This window comes from Amblyraja radiata, chromosome 9, assembly GCF_010909765.2.
Source record: "Amblyraja radiata isolate CabotCenter1 chromosome 9, sAmbRad1.1.pri, whole genome shotgun sequence".
Taxonomy (NCBI): Eukaryota; Metazoa; Chordata; class Chondrichthyes; order Rajiformes; family Rajidae; genus Amblyraja; species Amblyraja radiata.
Genome location: NC_045964.1, coordinates 24508684 through 24525387, shown reverse-complemented (window position 1 = coordinate 24525387; position 16704 = coordinate 24508684). Strand labels below are relative to the sequence as shown.

At 43.8% G+C, this 16704-nt stretch overlaps 1 protein-coding gene across 12 annotated transcripts in view; it reads right to left on the bottom strand.

Moving 5' to 3' along the window:
* gphn (gephyrin) overlaps window positions 1-16704 on the bottom strand; it is a 458009-nt gene that overhangs the window by 265409 nt on the left and 175896 nt on the right. The window lies entirely within an intron of this gene.

The window sequence follows — 16704 nt, the reverse complement described above, 5'->3', positions numbered from 1 at the left end:
ACAAATGTTTTACTATACAGAGACGATCATCTGTTAGGTAAGACCTAAATTCAATATTGAGGCCCGCTGATCCCTGTCTGTTCTGTTTCACTAATTCATAAATATGAAACATAATGTTTTCAGATGAAGAAGTCATGTTGTCCAGTCTTAATTTATGTAATGACTGTACCCTTTGTGCCGTGACCAATGCCATTAGCATGACTGTTTTTAATGTCAGTCTATGTAGGGACAGAGCTGTTGCTGGAGACCAATTCCTGAGCATCTTCAGGACAATACTCACATCCCATATTTGGGAGTACCTGGTTCTTGGGGTATTGGTATTAAAAATTCCCCTCATAAGTTTTGTTACCAGTGGGTGAGTTCCAACAGAGTGACGCTCTGTTCCTTGCCATAGATAAGTCGATAAGGCACTTCTGGCACAGTTGATGACACTATAACTGAGCCCCTCATCATAATGGAGGCCTGACAGGTATTCCAGAACAGACGGGATGTTCATATCTCTGTAGGTGATGCTGTTTTTGTTACAATACATCTCCCACTTCCTGATATAGATCAGATACTGTTTTTTGGTGGACTGTCTTTGGGCCGCCAAAATCATATTCACTGTTCGGTCCGTCAGTCCCAGCTGTGGTAGAGGTATTTTTAAACTCTACAAATTAATAAAATCAAATAGTTATAGCATGGGTGGCTATCCCTTGTTACGGGATGAACCAACAAGTCTGGTCTATTCGGGATATTGATACATGGTTCTAATGCCATGTTCATTATCACTGGGAACCATGGTTGAGTAGGCCAATCGGGTACTACCAAAATACCAGACGCAGAGTCCTGCTGTATTTTCCTTAATACCCGACTGATGAGGCAGAAAGGAGGGAATGCATAAATAAACAATTTCCCCCCAATGCAGCAAAAATGCATCTGTCGCCGCTGCCCCAGGGTCTGGTTCCCATGAAACATAATTTGATAACTGGTGATTAAGCCTGGATGCGAATAGATCGATATCTGGTGTTCCATATCGTGCTGTAATATCAGCAAATACTTTTTATTCAACATCCATTCGGTGTTTTCATTAAATTTGCGTGACCTGGTGTCTGCCACTAAATTTAGTTTACCTGGTAGGTAAGTAGCTGATATCCAAATATCTCTCTGGATACACCACTGCCAAATTGTATTAGCCAGATTGTCACATGATGTCGATTTGTTTCCACCCATGTGGTTGATATATGCTACCACGGTGGTATTGTCAATCTGTAGTCTAACATGCTGGTGATATGACCCAGTACAATATGACTTTAGGCCATAGAATGCACCCAACATTTCCAGGTAGTTTATGCCCAGTGTTAGTAATAATGATGCCTCCTGAGCAGTCCATCTACCTCCACAGCTGGAGATGGAATTGGTGGCACCCCAACCGAGTGCACTGGTATCAGTTTGTAGCACCATAGAAGGGTTGCTGATAATGATTGGATTGAAACAAAGCCAAATGTTATCTATCCACCATTTTAGTTCCATTATAGCTTTGATTGGTAGCTTCATTGGTCTGTCAAAATGACCAGCATTGATTTTGAGTGCTTGTATTTTTGCTCTCTATAAATTTTGGTAATGTAAAGGTCCAAATTGTGTGGCTGGAAAAGCAGCCACCATTTTGCCAATTACTTTTGCTACCAATCTAATGGACGGTTACTGATGTCAATGAGGTTATTGCAAGACTCTATTAAGTCTATAGCCTTTCCCTTTGGCAAAGTCACCGACATGTGAACTGAGTCAATGGTGAACCCCAAATAGTCCATAGTAGTGGAAGGCGTTAATTTAGATTTAACTGGATGGATAATAAACCCCAGTTTTTCAAAGAACTGTTTTGTGGCTGTTACAGTTTGTTTGGCCAATTCCAAAGTTTTGCCCACAATAAGTATGTCATCTAGATATGCCATGACCATGTGTTTTCGTTTCCGTAGAAACGCTAGGGCTGGTTTCAAAATTTTAGTGAACAGCCTGGGGGCTGATGTTAAATCATTTGGCAGCGCTCTATATTGCCATGGCTGTCCCATCCAGTTGAATTTTAAGTAACATCTGTGGTCACCTCATATAGGCACTGAATAGTAAGCATTTTTTAATCGATGCTAGCCATGAAGTAACCTTTGGAAATCAATTGTTTAGCAGTAACAAAGGTTTCCATTTTAAAATGAATATATTGTACAAATGTATTCAATTTGGTCAGATCTATGATGATGCGACAACCACCATCTTTTTTGATTTTGGTAAAGATATTGGACACGAATTCTAGCGGTTCGTGTTGGGATTTTTCAATTACCCCTTTTGAGTAATGCCGCTCCAGTTCAGCCTGCGCTTCTGATTTTTCTTTACCGGAAAGTACGAACATTTGGTTCAGTATATGTTGAACTGGAGGGCTGTACTTGTGTATAATTCTATTGTATATCCCTAAATACTGCTTAAATATAAGTATCGGTAGTTAACATACTCCATGCATCCAGAAAGGAGAGTAATCTCCCCCCCCAACCTCCATGCTCCCTGCAATTTGTAGGGAACCAGACCCACCTACCTCCATAGTTACCAGTGGCAGGTTTACTTCTTTTTGTAAATCCTTCGTTGATATTGAGGCGTCGGTGTCTGGGTTTGTGGTTTGGTTGATGTTGCAGGTTTGCGTATCTTCCAAGAAGGCCGGTCTGGGCCATGGCCTAAGAAAGACTCATGTTTGGTGTACCGGACCTTGGAGCTTTCACCAGTCGGTCTTGTTCTACTGGTGGGTGCGTAAGGGTGCTGTCTATGGCCGTGTGTTGCAAAGCAGTGTCAGTGCATCCTGTTGGTCCTGCGACATGTCCTTCTCATCCACTGTGCGGGTGAAAGCTGTTATCCCCGCTGTTTAGGAATTTCCATATACAATTATTTACTACAGGAAACATTCCGGGATATACAGTTACCCGGTGTCAGGTGTCCTCCAGGTTTTGGCCAGTCTGGTCTAGCTGTATGAAGTTGGACACCATATCCAGTAGATTTTCACGTTCCTGCACCCCCTGCACACTTGATTTCTGTTCTGCAAACCCCTCTTCAGGATCAGCCCAGAACTGACCCCCAGTACTCCCCTCTGACGAGGGAGAAGCACTGTGCAGCCCTACAAGAGGTGCTGCAGTGGGTTTTACATAGAGCCCACAGTGACTCGACTTCATCTCCCGGAGCCTGTCACGTTGGAGCAAATGCTCCACACACTGCTCCATCCGGCTCCAGCACTCACGGTCGCTGGCCGCCCGCGGCTGCTCAAGGTCGGACTCCTCTGAGTCCACGACTTTGATGGTTTTTTGTCTTGCCTTACCCCCCGGCCGCGGAGTGGATCTGGCCGGTGCGGAGGCGACATCGGGCACAGCTGATCCCATTAGAGGTGATTCAAGTGCCGCTGGCCGCTGCTAGCCCACCAGCTTTGTCGCAGCCCGTTGGTTTCTCCGCCTGTAAATCAGCATGGAAAAACACAAAAAGACCGCAGCTCTTACCTGCAGGTCCTGGTTTAAATTGTCACTACGGGGGAACGTCGTTCCACCCCGCCTCCTGCCGTTTTCGACTTGTCAAAAGTCGACGGCCCCATCTGAATAGTCTCCCGCCCGGCCGTGGTGTTCTGGCCGGCGCGGGACCAAAAGTCGGCACAGCTGATCCCTTACGGGGCTTGTGCCTTCAGCTGCTGCTGGCTCCTGCAACTTTGCGGTCCTCCCCATGCAGCTTCACTCGCAGCACTTGTGGACACTATTTTGTCCAGCTTCCCCCCCTGTGTAAAAACAGCGCGGGGACAAAAACTACCGCAGAGTAAATCACTTACCTGCAGGTTGCGGTTTCAAACTTACCGCTGCGGGGAAACGCTCCACCCCGCCTGTCGTTTCGCAAACGTGAAAGCGATATGGCACGCATGCGTCCTGGCGGGGTTCTTCACGTAGTCACTCACGTGACTCCGAAGTAAAATCTGACCTGTATTTCTACAATACCTTTGTACATCAGCATGTATAGGCTGCATGACAAGACTGGCATAATTATTAACAAATCAATTCCAGAGGCACAATTTTAACATGTACCAAAACATGAACATAAAAGACAAAACATGTAATGCTTATGAGCAAAGGGATAAAAAACATGTAATGCTTAGAGCAGAGGGATCTAGGAGTACAGGTGCCTGGTTCCTTGAAGATCAAGTTGCAGGTAGATAAGGTGGTCAAAAAGGCTTTTGGCACCATCAGTCAGAGTATTGAGTATAGAAGTTGGGAGGTCATGTTGCAGTTGTATAAGATGTTGGTGAGACTGCATTTAGAATATTGTGTTCAGTTCTGGGCACCATGTTATAGGAAAGATATTGTCAAGCTTGAAAGGGTTCAGTAAAGATTTACGAGGATGTTGCCAGGACTAGAGGGTGTGAGCTACAGGGAGAGGTTAAGTAGGCTGGGTCTCTATTCCATGGAGCGTAGGAGGATGAGGGGAGATCTTATAGAGGTATACAAAATCATGAGAGGAATAGATCGTGTAGATGCACAGAGTCTTTCACCCAGAGTAGGGGAATCGAGGATCAGAGGACATAGGTTCAAGGTGAAGGGGAAAAGATTTAATAGGAATCCGAGGGGTAGCTTTTTCACACAGTGGGTGTATGGAACAAGCTGCCAGAGGAGGTAGTTGAGGCTGGGACTATCCCATCATTTAAGAATCAGTTGGACAGGTACATGGATAGGACAGATTTTGAGGGTTATGGACCAAGTGCAGGCAAGTGGGACGAGGGTAGCTGGGACACTGTTGGCCGGTGTGGGCGAGTTGGGCCGAAGGGCCTGTTTCCACACTGTATCACTTTATGACCACCCTACCACCCTGACTACGCCCTCATTTCGCTCTCGCTAATAGGAGGAAGGTACAGAAGCCTGAAAACTGTAGCCACCATGTTCAAGAATAGTTTCTTCCCATCAAACTCCTGGTTTTCTCACTCTCTCAGAATTCAAAAGAATTATTTTATGTTTTCTGATTTTAATGCTGAAATGCAATTCTGAAAACTAAATCAGAAACTTACTATAATTAAGTAAGTTCATCAACATTTCTGATATTGGTGCCTCTCATCTTCATATCAATCAACAATGTGAATGGATAATGCCTGCATTATCTAATCATAATGATAATGTCCACACCATTGACCAAATCTTGAAACCACAATACATATTAACCTGCAAGTACTGAAAATTATCATACATCAACATAAATCCATGGCAAATACAGTGGCTTGCAAAAGTATTCATACCCCTTGAACTTTTTCACATTTTGTCACGTTACAACCACAAACGTAAATGTATTTTATTGGGATTTTATGTGATAGACCAACACAAAGTGGCGCATAATTGTGAAGTGTAAGGAAAATGATACATGGTTTTCAAATTTTTTTACAAATAAAAAACTGAAGTGTGGCGTGCAAAAGTAAAATCTAGTGCAACCAATTGCCTTCAGAAGTCACCTAATTAGTAAATAGAGTCCACTTGTGTGTAATCTAATATCAGTATAAATACAGCTGTTCTGTGAAGGCCTCAGAGGTTTGTTAGAGAACATTAGTGTACAAACAGCATCATGAAGCCCAAGGAACACACCAGACAGGTCAAGGATAAAGTTGTGGAGAAGTTTAAAGCAGGGTTAGGTTATAAAAAAATATCCCAAGCTTTGAACATCTCACGGAGCACTGTTCAATCCATCATCCAAAAATGGAAAGAGTATGGCACAACTGCAAACCTACCAAGACATGGCCGTCCACCTAAACTGACATGCCGGGCAAGGAGAGCATTGATCAGAGAAGCAGCCAAGAGGCCCATGGTAACTCTGGAGGAGCTGCAGAGATCCACAGCTCAGGTGGGAGAATCTGTCCACAGGACAACTATTAGTCGTGCACTCCACAAATCGGGCCTTTATGGAAGAGTGGCAAGAAGAAAGCCATTGTTGAAAAAAAGCCATAAGAAGTCCCGTTTGCAGTTTGCCACAAGCCATGTGGGGGACACAGCAAACATGTGGAGGAAGGTGCTCTGGTCAGAAGAGACCAAAATTGAAGTTTTTGGCCTAAATGCAAAACGCTATGTGTGGCGGAAAACTAACACTGCACATCACCCTGAACACACCATCCCCACTGTGAAACATGGTGGTGGCAGCATCATGCTGTGGGGATGCTTTTCTTCAGCAGGGACAGGGAAGCTGGTCAGAGTTGATGGGAAGATGGATGGAGCCAAATACAGGGCAATCTTGGAAGAAAACCTGTTAGAGTCTGCAAAAGACTTGAGACTGGGGCGGAGGTTCACCTTCCAGCAGGACAACGACCCTAAACATACAGCCAGAGCTACAATGGAATGGTTTAGATCAAAGCATATTCATGTGTTAGAATGGCCCAGTCAAAGTCCAGACCTAAATCCAATTGAGAATCTCTGGCAAGACTTGAAAATTGCTGTTCACAGACGCTCTCCATCCAATCTGACTGAGCTTGAGCTATTTTGCAAAGAAGAATGGGCAAAACTTTCAGTCTCTAGATGTGCAAAGCTGGTAGAGACATACCCCAAAAGACTTGCAGCTGTAATTGCAGCGAAAGGTGGTTCTACAAAGTATTGACTCAGGGGGGCTGAATACTTTTGCACGCCACACTTTTCAGTTTTTTATTTGTAAACAAATTTGAAAACCATGTATCATTTTCCTTCCACTTCACAATTATGCACCACTTTGTGTTGGTCTATCACATAAAATCCCAATAAAATACATTTACGTTTGTGGTTGTAACGTGACAAAATGTGGAAAAGTTCAAGGGGTATGAATACTTTTGCAAGCCACTGTATCTGCTGCTATTTCACAATTACAGTACTAAAATAAACATAATATGCATGGCATAACCAAAAAGATTATGTTACTCAACAGAAGCCAAATTTTGATTGATTGTTGAAAATGATAACTTTACATGTAGTAACCAATTAATGCATAAAGTGCAGTATAAGGTGTCTTTCAAAAGATAAACATATCACACAGAGTGCGCGTATGCCAGAAACTCCTTCTCACAGCTGATTAACTTACATTCAGACCGCACGATGTCCAACCATCTGCTCTCAAATGTACGTCAAAATAAACTCGTGAGCAACAGCAAAGCTATTTTTTGTGAAGGAAATTAGGATATGCGGAGATTAGAAAAGATGTTTAATCATGTGCTTGTATGTATATTTTAAGTCCCTGACTGCAAAATTGTGATTTCAGGTGTTCACTGTCAAACAAAATGGGAAGAAGTTTGCAGCTAATGGATAAGCTAACAGTATTCAGCAGCTGAAGATGTTTAATTTTTTATATATAATAAACAGTGAAAACGCATTTCTGAAAAAATGAACTTAGAACTTAATTTTTTTCTAATGTCAACTTTGACGTTTTCAAGATCTGACATTCAAACAGTAGATGGTGTCCATAACTGAGAGCAAAGAGCATATATTGTGGAATATAGAAGGGTACGCCAGTCACTGCATAACTTGGGGCAATGGGGTGAAATGGCAATGCCCAACTATAAACATGCAGGCATTGTTTATTTTCAATACCAATTTTGGTCCAATTCATAACAGAATAATTGAGTATACAAGTTGGGTGGTCATGTTGGATGGAAAGTCAGCGGGCGGCGCTGACTTTCCAGCCGCGGGCGGCGCTGACTTTCCAGCCGCGGGCAGCATTGACTTTAACATCGCGGAGCCCTGGGATCTCTCGCCGAGGTCGCCAGCGTTGAATCTCCGCCCAGCTCGGCCTGTAGACTTCGGAAGCCGCGGTCTCCGGGAGGAAGCGGCCAATTCGGAGGCTCTAGGCCGCTGAGTGTGTTCTTCCGTTCGAGGGCCTGAAACATCGGGCCCGTAGCGGCGACTGCAGAGGCCTCAATAGGCCCCGACCATGGGTGAACAAAGGAGGAGGACTGTCCTTTGGTGCCTTCCCTCACAGTGGGAAATGTTGATTCCGCTGTGGGGGAGATGTTTTTTTATGTTTTATATTAAATTCTAATGTGTTGTGTTTATCTTATTTGTGTGCTGCATGGTAACTCAAATTTCACTGCATCAATTGGTGTATGTGACAATATATGTCCTTTGTCCTTTGTTACTATTATGCAAGACGTCGATGAGGCCACATTTAGAGTATTGTGTTCAGTTTTTGTCAATATGTTATTGGAAAAACATTGTTAAGCTTGAAAGGGTCCAGAGAAAATTTAGCAGGATGTTGCCAGGACGCAAGGCACTAAGCTAAAGGGAGAGGGTGAGCAGGCTAGGGCTTTATTCCTTGGCACGCAGGAGGATGGGAGGTGATCTTATAGAGGTTACAAACACACAGCGTCTTCTGCCCCAAGTAGGGGAATTGAGAACTAGATGGCAAGTTGGGTCGATGGGACTGTTTCTACGTTGTACGACTTTGGCTCTATTACTCTAAATATAGTAGGATAGTCAGAATCTGTTTTCAAGGCAGAAGAGTCTCCAACTGAAGATAGACACAAAATGCTGGAGTAACTCAACGGGATAGGCAGCATGTCTGGATAGAAGGAATGGGTGAAGTTTCCCAGGATGGCTTACTGAGTAGGATGGCCAGGTCATCAGCAAAGCCATACTTCTTTGACTGGGTTGCAGGCAGGTCATGGATGTAGATGTTGAACAGCATTGGTGCCAGCACTGAGCCCTGTGGAACGCCGTTCTTAAGTTTCCTCACCCTGCTGCATTGCCCATTGCTGGTGTATAGCCTGAAACTGCGGTTGCTCAGCATCTCCATGATGAAGCTCACCGTGTGCTTGTCTGGGATGGTTGCCAGAAGCTTCATGAGTAGTCCACACAGCCAGACAGTATCATATGCAGCTGTGAGGTCCAAGAAGACAGCACCTGCCTTCTCCCCTGCCTTCTCCCCTGCCTGGAAGCTGTCCTCTATGTCTTGGCACAGGAGGGTCACCTGGTCCGCCGTTGACCTACCGCTTCGGAAGCCAGCCTGTTCATTAGGCAGCTGGGGGTCGATCACTGGATTGAGATGTGTGTGGAGGAGATGTTCCAGGAGCTTGTATGGAACACACAGCAGTGAGATGGGTCGGTATCCTTTGGGGTCATCGCTAGGCTTGTTTGGCTTCGGCAGAGCGATCACCTTGGCAAGGCGCCAGATCTTTGGCTGCTTCAGGCAGCGGAAACACATGGAGAAGAAGGAGCACAGCCAGTCAGTTGCCTTCTTGCCTTGGTGTTTTATGTATTCCGGGTGGATGCCGTCAGTGCCTGGTGCCTTACCGGTTTTCAGCCGTCGGATGGCCTGCTCGATTTCTTGTGTTGTGAAATCGTGGGATAGGTTGGAGTTGCAGCTCGGGGCCCTGTGTAGCTCGTGGACTCTCGCCGATGTTGTTCTGGTGAAGTCCTTGTCTGCGTTGGGGAAGCGGCCATTGCTCAGCAGTAGCGACGCAATGGAATTTGCAGTGATGGGACACTGTGCTGGGGTTGTCGACCTGCCCATCAGCTTATTCATGGTCTGCCACGCCTGACGGCTGGAGTGTGTGAAATCAATTAATTCCACTGACTCCGTCCATCTTTGCCTGCGTTTCTCATTTAGTCTGCAGATTAGGTCGTTCGCTGCTGTCCCTGTCTTCGCTGGTTTGTGATTCTGTGTGGGCGCGAAGTAGGTCTTCACATTCGTCATCCCAGCAGGGAACAGTCTTTACGTACACCGCGGGGGATGTTCTTCTTGGCGGCGGCCAGCAGCATCTTGCAGTACGAGTCGTAGGCGTTGTTCAGGTTGGTGGGGCGTGGGTGTGGGTGTGGGAGGCCAACGGCTGCCTTATTCACTTGTTGTGTGAAGCCTACACAGTTTGCTTTCCGGAAGTTCCACCTCTTGACGTCTTTCCCTTCCACGGGCTGGACCAGAGATGGAATGGTTATGAGCGATGGTCGATGGTGTGACCAGGGAAACCTGTCCAGGATGCGTCTTACTGGGAGCGGTTCGTTGTTGCGACATTTTGCGAAGGCCAGGTCCGGGTTGGTGGTGCTGTTCCAGCGTGTAGAGTAGAAAGTGCGTGGCTCCTTTGGGTCATATAGGAGTGTTGCATCGGCGGTCGAGGCCCATTCTGCCAGGAAGTCGCCGTCAGCGTTGGAGCTGCTGTATGGCCAGTCTGTATTATGGCTGTTGAAGTCACCAGCATACACGGCAGGGGCTGGGACAGCAGAACAGGGCCTCTCAGAAGACATGAACATCCTGTCTTCATACCTGAGGAACTGGCACCTTAAGCTCAGCATGGGTAAGACAACATCTTCAATGTTCCACCTCAACAACAGGGAAGCGACCCTCGAGATGAACATCATGGTGGATAACGCCTGGTTACGGTCCCAGCCTATCCCCACGTACCTTGGTGTTAAGCTCGACAGAACATTGTCATTCAAACAACACCTGGAAGTTGCCAAGGCAAAGACAAGCGCCCGTGCCGCACTGATACGCCGCCTAGCCGGCACCACATGGGGAGCCAGGACAAAGACACTGCACATGTCCACAGTGGCCCTGGTGTTCTCAGCCGCCGAGTATTGCGCCCCGGTCTGGTGCCGTAGCCCTCGCGCCAAGAAGCTGGATGCTGCCCTGAACAGCGTCCTGCGGACTGTCTCCGGATGCCTACGAGCCACCCCAGTAAACCAACTGCCCGTCCTCGCTGGCATCGCCCCAGCCAACATCAGACAAGAAGCAGCCACGCTGGCCCTCTCTCGAAAGTCACAGACCAGTGAATCCCACCTCCTCCATCAGATCATCACAGAGACACCACGACGAGAGCGCTTGAAGTCACGGCACCCCTTTGCCACGCAAGCCCAAGAGCTGCTCTGCACAACACCGGCTGACGTTTCTAAGGCCGCCTGGATCAAGACGAGATGGAGAGACCAGTGGAAGTCAGCAGAACCATCTAGGCTACACCAGTACATCAATGACCCCATGGACGTCCCTGGCCAGGATCTGCACCGAAAGAAGTGGACAACCCTCAACCACTTGAGGACAGGCATCGGACGCTATGGAGTAGCGATGAAGAGGTGGGGCCTCGTGGACAGCGCCTCCTGCGAGTGTGGGGACCCAACACAGACAGTGGAGCACATAGTTACCAGTTGCCCCAAACACCGGCCACCGAATGGTGAATGAGGTCTGATTGACCTGGACGATGATACGTTGGCCTGGCTCGCCTCAACTGAGCTGCAGGTCTAAAAGACATACGACAGAAGAAGAAGAAGGTGAAGTTTCGAGTCAAGACCTTTTTTCAGAAGTTAAAAGTTGTAAATCTTCCAGTACCTGCTTTGGAAGCTCATAATCCCTCATATCCCCTTGAAACCTCTTCCCTCTGATAAACATATGCTCTCTAGCTTTTGACACCCCTGCCATGGGAACACACTCTGGTGTAGATATATCTCTATCACCTTTCACCTTCTAGGGAATCGCTCCTGATGACCCAAGCACCCTAATCCAGGAAATATCCTTCCAAATCTTTTCTGAACATTCTAGAACTTAAACTTATTCTAAAAATCTAAAGGTGTAAATAAATGTAAATGTTGCAAATCAGAAACAAAAACAGAAAATGCAGGCAATACTAAACAGGTCATCAACAGTCAGGTCCCACTGCGTGTTATTGTAAGCTAATGCTGGACACCGCACTTGAGGAAGGCTCCATGGGCTTCCTTCACGAAGCATCAGAAATTTACCAGAATGATACAGGTCCACCACCGATCTTCCAGCAACTGGTGGTCTGGCACCACCTTTAATCCAGACAAAATTATGAGAGTGCACTTGAAATCCCCCCCGGAAGTCCCCCCCAAAATGGGGTGCCCAGACCGGGTGAGGCGGCCGATCTCAACATCATCGGGACTTCCGGGATTGGCTGGTCGAATTTGCCCCCTGTGGCTGGGGCTCTCCAGGCAGATCCGTTCCCATAACTCTTCCGAGGCTGACTTTATGGGGCGATATCTCAGATCCTCGACTGCCTCGGGGGGCCGTTCAAGTACTGTTGGATTCCTCTCAGACGCCGTGCCCTCTGCTGGTCCATAAAAACGGATAATCCAGAAAGGCTCTGGAACCAAGGATGCCGGAAAATCGGTAGTGGACCTGTACCAGGGACAAGAAGCTTCAGTTCTCCTGGAAATCCAAAGAAGCCCAGCTTCTTTTCTTTGCTGCAGATGTTGTTCAGGCAAAAATAGAAAGGATATTGAAATCAGAAGCACTTAGATACAAAGTAAATCAGGAAAGAAAGTTTTCTATGAAAGAATATGTAGTAACTAAAATAATTGGCAAAAAGAGGGGATAATTGCTGTGATCTAAAATGCAAGCCGGAAAAGGAATGGAGGTAAATTCAATGATCATTTTGAAAGTAATTGGCAAAAGTCTGAAAGGAAAGAAAATAATTTGCAAGCTTGGGGGACGGGGGAAGCAATGCAGCATGAATAATTGCGCACTCAGCAAGACAGCATGGAGCAAATGGCCTTATCTTTCTTTCTAGGCCAAAGTAAGATACAGCTAGTAACAAAGAAATCTACATTACATGGACATTGTTGAGAAGGAATAATGAATGGTGGAAACACTGAATCAAAATTCATGATTTTTTTAACGTTATTCTACAGGAAGGTGAAAATATATAGATTTTGTATACTTTTTTTACGCAAAGTATTGCTATGCAGTTTAAAATGTTTAAATGTTACATGTACCAACAGAACAATTAAATGATTAATGCTGTAACTTTACAGGCCTATAAAGCCATAACATAACAAATAAACATGCAATAATCAATAATGCAATAAATTAATAACCTAATACTATTTAACCAGGTAATAAAAGAGCAAAACTAGAGCAGATTGTGCTAATATAAACAAAGTCCAAAGTAGATTATCGCTTAGGTATGGTTGTGGATAGGGTTGTACAGTGTCGTTCAGGAGCCTGATGGTTGTTGGGAAGAAATTGCTCTCAAACCTGGATCTCAGGCTCCTATCCCTCTTACCATTGGCAGCAGTGAGACAAGAGCATTGCTGGGGTGCTGTGGAGTTTTGATGATATTAGAGAATCAGAATCAGAGTAAATTTATTGGCCAAGTATGTATACATACAAAGAATTTGAGTTGGTGCTTTGCTCGCAGTAGTCCTTGTTTGTTTGGCACAGGATTTGCAGTTCATCCACTTTGTTGTTAAGAGAACGTAGATCTGCAAGGAATATACTCGGGAGCGGTTTGCATAATCCTCGTTGCCGGAGTCGGATGAGGACTCCAGAGCGCTTCTCCCGGGTCCTCCTACGTTTCACGGCCTTGGATAGCCCTGCCGACAAGTATGTCCAAGTAATCCAGCGAGTGAGAGAAAGCCAGAATAATGTTTCGGGGAACCGAATGCCTGATGTTAATCTCTCAAGAAAGTAATTTTTGTGGGATTTCCATAAATGACACAAATGACCAAACACAGACAAAACAGCAAGGAGCAGTATACCGTGGCAGCCAACATCTGCGCCATCTTGTTGAACTCTATTGTTAGTTACCTATTTGAACCAGCGCCTTCTGTAGATCCCTTCAATAGTGGGGAAATCAGCACCTGTGATGGACCAGGCAATGTCTCCCACTTTCTGAAGCTTCCTTCATTTCTGGGCATTCGAGTTACCAAATCAGGCTTTAACACAACTCGTCAGTATGCTTTCATTTGTACACGTAGAAAGAAGTTCAATAGAGTATTCGGTGACATACCAAATCTCCTCAATCTTATTTACTGGATAAAAAGGAAACAATACTTTTCAATAACAAATTGTAAACACTTTATTAGCTTATTCAGATAATTAAGAATGAACCTGAAACAGAATGATAACTTTTATTTTGGTATTCAGATACAGAAGCAGGATGAGAGAAGCAGGGAAGCCTCTTTAAAAGCTAAGCTGATAAGAATTTCAGAAAAGGCATTACAGCAAATGGGTAGTTGAATTTGTTGAAGGAAATGCAGCAACAACTTTTTACTGAAGTGAAGGTGTTGGAGGATCTTCGATGCTGGTTTATTTATGTTGGAAAAAGATCATCCAGCAGCATATTTAAGCATGCTGGATTCATTATTTTGCAACATTCTGTGAAGTAATAATGACTATATTATGTAAATAAAGTGATAATTATGAGTTGCATGATTCAAAGTTGGTTCTGGGGCTTTTTATAAATGCTGATGACAAATTACATTTCGTGACATCATTTTATAAACGACATGTTTAGAAGACACAGACTATATCCACTTTGGTTCAGGCATTTGTACAAATAAATGTAAGTAGATGGCACTGAATTGAAGCAGGTTTGAAGACCAAACTACCACTTGTAATGTACAAAGGAAAAAAAATCATGAAGATAAAAGTACCAAATTAGTAAGGCCCTTACAACTTGGGCAGCTTTTTAAATTAGAAAAAACAACACCACGTCAGCATAATGCACAGACACAAAGCCACAAATTTGGGCATAATAAATAAATTGAGTCTGAAGAAGTGTCCAAACATGAAATGTCATCTGCCCATTTCCCTCCACAGGTGCTGCCTGGACCATCGAGTTCCTCCAGCAGTCTGGTTTTTTTCCACAAATAAATGTATTTTTGTGCACTATAAAAATATTTTACATCAGATAGAGAAGCACAAATTTTCTTGGCAGATCTGTCCTCGCAAGCTCGTGGAAGTTGAGAGGGGAAATCGTCACACATTGAACTTAAAAGTAAATTGATGTTCCTTTTGATGGACATGGCAAAACTCAGCAGGGAGTGTGTTCAAATGACTAAAATGGCTCCCTACCGAACTGTGCTCTTCTTAAAAATGTATGCAACAATAAATGTCAGAAAGCAGATGCATTCAAACAGGATTCCCACACCTGACAACAGCACAGCATGGCTGCTTCCAGTTAATGTGGTTTTGATCTCGTGGGCATGACAGGCCCTTCAAAGCTGCAGAAAAATAACTTATCTTAAAATCTGCTGAAGAGAAGCTGTGAGGTGCATGGTAAATGGAATAGTCCCATATATTTTTTTCTTCTTAAATCAGAGGCACTTAAATCTTTAACATGTTAATATGCTCCATGTCATCTTCAGTTTCAAATTTCATTTGGAAAATTTAAATAAAAGTGAGTAAATGAATTTTGTTTATAATGATGGAATTTCCCAGCCACTATATCATGGTTAAAAAGTATCAGATCAGACCGATAATATACTTACAACAATGGTCCCGTGCCACAGTTTCAGCCATCATCAAAAAAATTACAAGCTGAATTTCTCCATTACGGCAAAATTTAATTGCCTCTCATCCATTTACAAAATGTGATGGAGCTGCAATTAGAATCTATCTTTAGATTTAAATTACCCTCTGCATTTTTATCTATAAGGACAGAATGATTAAGCAGAGTAATCCATGAATAATAACTTGGACCTAATAACAACTGAAATAATTTATCGGCTTTTCGATGATTGGGGCTATAAAATTAACCACCTTTACACAAAGAACCGTCAAACCAAATGTATTCTCAGTTAGCCTTCTTAAGCTAAAGATGAGTAGTAACTCTCTGACATGTCACTCTTGTCACATTTAGGGAGGAACATTATTTTACAGAGAGTACTTGCTGGCACCTCGATCGCACGGTCTGAAAAGTGAAATGTTATGAATTTTGTTGCAAATGAGAAGAAAAAAAATGTTCCTAAAATTCAGCAAGTTTCCAGTTGAAATAGTTTGCTCACAGGCATGTAGTTCAAGAATGTGTACATTTAGACTACAGAAATTAAGAACTACAGTTTTACATATAAGTAATAACAATAAACACAAAATGCTGGAGTAACTCAGCGGGTCAGGCAGAATCTCTGGAGAAAAGTAATAGGTTAAGTTTCGTGCCGAGACCCTTCTTCATACTGAGAGCCAGGGGAGAGGAAAACTGGAGGTGTGAAAAGGTACAAAGATAATAATAATGTTTTGAGCAGATTATTGAGATCAATTCTACAATACTGCAATTTCAAGTGTTTTGTCTTGTGAACGATCTTTTGATCTTGAAATGATAAATCCCCCAAAGGGTCAAGGAGGGTTCCACAGAAGTTGACATACAGTGCCCTCCATAATGTTTGGGACAAAGACCGATCATTTATTTATTTGCCTCTGTACTCCATAATTTGAGATTTGTAATAAAAAAAATCACGTGGTTAAAGTGCACATTGTCAGATTTTATTAAAGGCCATTTTTATACATTTTGGTTTCACCATGTAGAAATTACAGCAGGGTTGATACATAAATGTTCAATCAAAACCTGAAAAATCTCTCAAGTACTTTTTTCCTGGTTAACGTTTATCTTTCAATCAACATTACTAAAGACAAAGTATTTTGTCTTTATCATGTGATTTTATCTTTATCATGTGATTTTATAGATGGGAAATTCCTCTGTGCACATTTTCTGCTTCATTTCCTTCATTAAAACCGACTATCCAGAAATATTTTATTGGTTGTACTTTGGAATATCCTGAAGTCAGGAAAGTTGCGACATAAATATGTCTGCCTTTGTTTTCTTATTTCAAGTTTCTAATTAGGAGCAAGGCAAATAACTTGGCATTGATTGTTCCATGGTTTACTAATTCTCATACCTTGTGCTTCTCACTCCATTGATTAACAACCTAAGACGAGTGCTAAACAGCACAGATAACCATGGGTGCAAACATGACATTTCGTGACTCATCATTTTTAATTATA